The sequence below is a fragment of the Lolium rigidum genome, chromosome 5, assembly GCF_022539505.1.
Source record: "Lolium rigidum isolate FL_2022 chromosome 5, APGP_CSIRO_Lrig_0.1, whole genome shotgun sequence".
Taxonomy (NCBI): Eukaryota; Viridiplantae; Streptophyta; class Magnoliopsida; order Poales; family Poaceae; genus Lolium; species Lolium rigidum.
This window is the reverse complement of record NC_061512.1, coordinates 58207841-58214325: the sequence shown is the minus strand read 5'-3', so window position 1 is coordinate 58214325 and position 6485 is coordinate 58207841.

The following is a 6485-nucleotide window of genomic DNA, read 5'->3' as shown; positions in this document are numbered from 1 at the left end:
AGAAGAGTCGGAGAGGGGCCGGGGGCCACCACACCATAAGGCGGCGCGGGCCAGACCCTGGCCGCGCCGGCCTAGGGTGGGGCCACCCTGTCAGCCCTCCTGCGCCGCCTCTTCGCCTATATAACCCCTTTCGACCTAAAAACGCAGTACCTCTTGACGAAACTCCAGAAAGACTCCAGGGGCGCCGCCACATCGCGAAACTCCAATTCGGGGACAGAAGTCTCTGTTCCGGCACCCTGCCGGGACGGGGAATTGCCCCCGGAGTCATCTCCACCGCCGTCTCCACCGCCATCTTCACCGCCATCGCTGCCTCCATGATGAGGAGGGAGTAATTCACTCCCGGGGCTGAGGGCTCCGCTGTAGCTATATGGTTCATCTCTCTCCCATGTACCTCAATACAATAATCTCATGAGCTGCTTTACATGATTGAGATTCATATGAGTTTTGTATCACTATTCATCTATGTGCTACTCTAGTGATGTTATTAAAGTATTCTATTCCTCCACGGTGTAATGGTGACAGTGTGTACATCCGTGTTAGTACTTGGCGTAGGCTATGATTATGATCTCTTGTAGATTATGAAGTTAACTATTGCTATGATGGTATTGATGTGATCTATTCCTCCTACATAGTGTGAAGGTGACAGTGTGCATGCTATGTTAGTACTTGGTTTAGTCGTGTTAATCTTTCATGCACTCTAAGGTTATTTAAATATGAACATTGAATTGTGGAGCTTGTTAACTCCGACATTGAGGGTTAGTGTAATCCTACACAATTAGCGGTGTTCATCATCCAACAAAAGAGTGTAGAGTAGTCCTATTATGTGATCATTGTTGAGAGTGTCCACTAGTGAAAGCAGGATCCCTGGGCCTTGCTTCCAAACATCGAATCTCCGTTTGTTTACTGTTTTACTGCGTAACTACTGCTGCGTTACTACTGCTTGTTTACTGTCCTGGGCAAAGCACTTTTCTGGTGCCGTTGCTACTGCTTATTCATACCTCCTGTATTTCACTATCTCTTCGCCGAACTAGTGCACCTATTAGGTGTGTTGGGGACACAAGAGACTTCTTGCTTTATGGTTGCAGGGTTGCATGAGAGGGATATCTTTGACCTCTTCCTCCCTGAGTTCGATAAACCTAGCTTGGGTGATCCACTTAAGGGAAACTTGCTGCTGTTCTACAAACCTCTGCTCTTGGAGGCCCAACACTGTCTACAAGAATAGAAGCACCCGTAGACATCAAGCTATTTTCTCGGCGCCGTTGCCGGGGAGGAAAGGTAAAAGGTACTCACACTCCGGATCTCGGCTACTAAGCTATTTGCGCCGTTGTAAGTACTCGAAGCTATTTCCTTTAGATCCTGCAATTGCATCTTTTTGTTTCTTGTTTACACTAGTTTGGCATAATGGACAAGAATGAGATTCTTATTCTATTTCCTGATTTAAAACATGGATTGTTTGATGCGAAAATTAAAAAACCTATGAAATCTTATTTGCATGCTGGTAGTAATATCAGTATGAACGCTTTGAACACCATTGTTGATAATGATATAGAAAGTTCTAAGCTTGGGGAAGCTGGTTTTCATGATCTTTTAGTCCCCCAAGCATTGAGGAGAAAATTTTCTTTGATGATACTTTGCCTCCTATTTATGATGATTATAATGATAGTGGTCTTGTGGTGCCACCTACTATGGAGAGTAAATTTTGTTGTGATTATACTATGCCTCCTACACTTGATGAAAATAATAATGATAGCTACTTTGTTGAATTTGCTCCCACTACAACTAATAAAATTGATTATGCCTATGTGGAGAGTAATAATTTTATGCATGAGACTCATGATAAGAATGCTTTATGTGATACTTATATTGTTGAGTTTGTTCATGATGCCACTGAAAGTTATTATGAGAGAGGAAAATATGGTTGTAGAAATTTTCATGTTACTAAAACACCTCTCTATATGCTGAAATTTTTGAAGTTACACTGGTTTTATCTTCCTATGCTTGTTACTTTGCTCTTCATGAACTTGTTTATTTACAAGATTCCTATGCATAGGAAGCATGTTAGACTTAAATTTGTTTTTAATTTTCCTCTTGATGCTCTCTTTTGCTTCAAATACTATTTCTTGTGAGTGCATCATTAGAACTGCTGAGCCCATCTTAATGGCTATAAAGAAAGAACTTCTTGGGAGATAACCCATGTGTTTATTTTGCTACAGTACTTTGTTTTATATTTGTGTCTTGGAAGTTGTTTACTACTGTAGCAACCTCTCCTTGTCTTAGTTTTGTGTTTTGTTGTGCCAAGTAAAGTCGTTGATAGCAAGGTTGATACTAGATTTGGATTACTGCGCAGAAACAGATTTCTTTGTTGTCACGAATCTGGGCCTAATTCTCTGTAGGTAACTCAGAAAATTATGCCAATTTACGTGAGTGATCCTCAGATATGTACGCAACTTTCATTCAATTTGGGCATTTTCATCTGAGAAAGTCTGGTGCCATTTTAAAATTCGTCTTTACGGACTGTTCTGTTTTGACAGATTCTGCCTTTTATTTCGCATTGCTTCTTTTGCTATGTGGGATGGATTTCTTTGTTCCATTGACTTCCATAGCTTTGGGCAATGTCCAGAAGTGTTAAGAATGATTGTGTCACCTCTGAACATGTGAATTTTTAATTATGCACTAACCCTCTAATGAGTTTGTTTCGAGTTTGGTGTGGAGGAAGTTTTCAAGGGTCAAGAGAGGAGGATGATATACTATGATCAAGAAGAGTGAAGAGTCTAAGCTTGGGGATGCCCCCATGGTTCATCCCTGGATATTATAAGAAGACTCAAGCATCTAAGCTTGGGGATGCCCAAGGCATCCCCTTCTTCATCGACAAATTATCAGGTTCCTTCTCTTGAAACTATATTTTTATTCGGTCACATCTTATGTACTTTACTTGGAGCGTCTGTTTGTTTTTGTTTTTGTTTGTGTTTGAATAAATTCATGCTTGTGTGGGAGAGAGACACGCTCCGCTGGTTCGTATGAACACATGTGTTCTTAGCTTTTAATTTTCATGGCGAAGGTTGAAACTGCTTCGTTAATTGTTATATGGTTGGAAACGGGAAATATTACAAGTGGTAATTGGTATAATGTCTTGAATAATGTGATACTTGGCAATTGTTGTGCTCATGTTTAAGATCTTGCATCATATACTTTGCACCCATTAATGAAGAAATACATAGAGCATGCTAAAATTTGGTTTGCATATTTGGTCTCTCTAAAGTCTAGATAATTTATAGTATTGAGTTTGAACAACAAGGAAGACGGTGTAGAGTCTTATAATGTTTACAATACGTCTTTTATGTGAGTTTTGCTGCACTGGTTCATCCTTGTGTTTGTTTCAAATAACCTTGCTAGCCTAAGCCTTGTATCGAGAGGGAATACTTCTCATGCATCCAAATCCTTGAGCCAAACAACACTATGCCATTTGTGCCCACCATACCTACCTACTACATGGTATTTCTCCGCCATTCCAAAGTAAATTGCTTGAGTGCTACCTTTAAAATTCCATCATTCGCCTTTACATTATATAGCTCATGGGACAAATAGCTTAAAAACTATTGTGGTATTGAATATGTACTTATGCACTTTATCTCTTATTAAGTTGCTTGTTGTGCGATAACCATGTTTCTGGCGACGCCATCAACTATTCTTTATTGAATATCATGTGAGTTGCTATGCATGTCCGTCTTGTCTGAAGTAAGAGAGATCTACCACCTTAATGGTTGGAGCATACATATTGTTAGAGAAGAATATTGGGCCGCTAACTAAAGCCATGATTCATGGTGGAAGTTTCAGTTTTGGACATATATCCTCAATCTCATATGAGAATAATAATTGTTGCCACATGCTTATGCATTAAAGAGGAGTCCATTATATGTTGTCCATGTTGTCCCGGTATGGATGTCTAAGTTGAGAATAATCAAAAGCGAGAAATCCAAAATGCGAGCTTTCTCCTTAGACCTTTGTACAGGCGGCATGGAGGTACCCAATTGTGGCACTTGGTTAAAACATGTGTATTGCGATGATCTGGTAGTCCAAGCTAATTAAGACAAGGTGCGGGCACTATTAGTATACTATGCATGAGGCTTGCAACTTGTAAGATATAATTTACATAACTCATATGCTTTATTACTACCGTTGACAAAATTGTTTCATGTTTTCAAAACCAAAGCTCTAGTACAAATATAGCAATCGATGCTTTCCTCTTTGAAGGACCTTTCTTTTACTTTTATGTTGAGTCAGTTCACCTATTTCTCTCCATCCCAAGAAGCAAACACTTGTGTGAACTGTGCATTGATTCTTACATACTTGCTTATTGCACTTGTTATATTGCTTTGCATTGACAATTATCCATGAGATATACATGTTACAAGTTGAAAGCAACCGCTGAAACTTAATCTTCCATTGTGTTGCTTCAATGTCTTTACTTTAAATTATTGCTTTATGAGTTAACTCTTATGCAAGACTTACTGATGCTTGTCTTTAAGTACTATTCATGAAAAGTTTTTGCTATATGATTCACTTGTTTACTCATGTCATATACATTGTTTTGATCGCTGCATTCACTACATATGCTTTACAAATAGTATGATCAAGGTTATGATGGCATGTCACTCCAGAAATTATCTGTGTTTATCGTTTACCTGCTCGGGACGAGCAGGAACTAAGCTTGGGGATGCTGATACGTCTCCGACGTATCGATAATTTCTTATGTTCCATGCCACATTATTGATGATATCTACATGTTTTATGCACACTTTATGTCATATTCGTGCATTTTCCGGAACTAACCTATTAACAAGATGCCGAAGTGCCGCTTGTTGTTTTCTGCTGTTTTTGGTTCCGGAAAGGCTGTTCGGGCAATATTCTCGGAATTGGACGAAATCAACGCCAAACCTCCTATTTTTCCCGGAAGGCTCCAGAACACCGAAGAAGAGTCGGAGAGGGGCCAGGGGGCCACCACACCATAAGGCGGCGCGGGCTAGACCCTGGCCGCGCCGGCCTAGGGTGGGGCCACCCTTTCAGCCCTCCTGCGCCGCCTCTTCGCCTATATAACCCCTTTCGACCTAAAAACGCAATACCTCTTGACGAAACTCAAGAAAGACTCCAGGGGCGCCGCCACATCGCGAAACTCCAATTCGGGGGACAGAAGTCTCTGTTCCGGTGTTGACGTCAGAAACCCACCGGCGGGTAGAGACGGGCAACACCGTAGAGCCGGGAACAACTAGGGCTGCGGCTGGCCCTAGTCCCTCTGAGCGACGGCCCGCAAAGCCTCCTGGTCGCACGCACCGATGTTTATCACAAGGGCGTGCCACCTGACCTATACCTGGTCGGGAAGGTGTGGATGATGCCTCGCTTAGTTTCCTGCAGGGCACACACATAAACGTTAAATACGAGCCTCGATCGGCTCTCGGGTTATCCTGTGAATCGGCTCAAAGAGCCGATCCACCCATGATTCAGACGAGGTGTCCGAATATATGGTGGTCCTGCTTGATCAAGGTGAAGCTAATGAGATCTACGACGATGTGGGGTTCTCACCGCATAATCGGATCATCCTACTCCAGGTTGGGCCTCGCGGCCACGCACGGTGATCGTAAGCCGATCCTAAACAAGGCCTAAAAACCAACACGAGGTTGATCCTCGGAACATCCTCGCTTAGGGCCAACGAACGACACCCTACGTGCCGCTGGATCCTCCCCCCCTTCGTAAGGCCTAACTATTGCAGATATTAAACTAATCCTTGTAGAACAAGGAGCAATCGTAACGGATCAGATCTACCAAACTATGATCAAGCGGGGTGCCGCTCCTACGCCTAAGATAGGCGTAAGGGCGGCTAGACATGCAAGGGTTGCACTACGAAAGCATGCAGCATGAAGAACAATGCTAACCCTAACATGTCTAAGATAACTACGTTGCTCGCCATCAAAAAGGCTTCAGTACGAGCAACGCATGAACAACGTAGGCAGGCTTGGCTGCCTAGATCGCAAGATGCGATCTAGGCAGCATGATGCTTACCGGTAGAAACCCTCGAGACGAAGGGGTTGGCGATGCGCCGAGATTTGTTTGTGGTTGAACGTTGGTTGTTGTTTATTCCATAAACCCTAGGTACATATTTATAGTCCAGCGGACTTTCTAATGTGGGCGTGCACTAAACCGTGCACGAGTAAGATTCTATCTCTAAACTAAGATACGATCTAATATGCTACAGATACACGGGCAATTAAGCCCAACTTGGTATAAAAGGCCGATTCATGTATTTCTTCTATATAGATTTCTTCAAGCCCATCTTGATCGCGGCCCACCTCCCGATTAGCCAAAATCTGGTGATAACACATGCCCCCTGGTTTTGGTAATGATAATTTCAAAACCACTCGTTTTTTCCTCCGAGGGGTCGTGTCATGGCAGGGCAGAACTGTCGCAGCATGCTTCATCATGACGACTTGCCT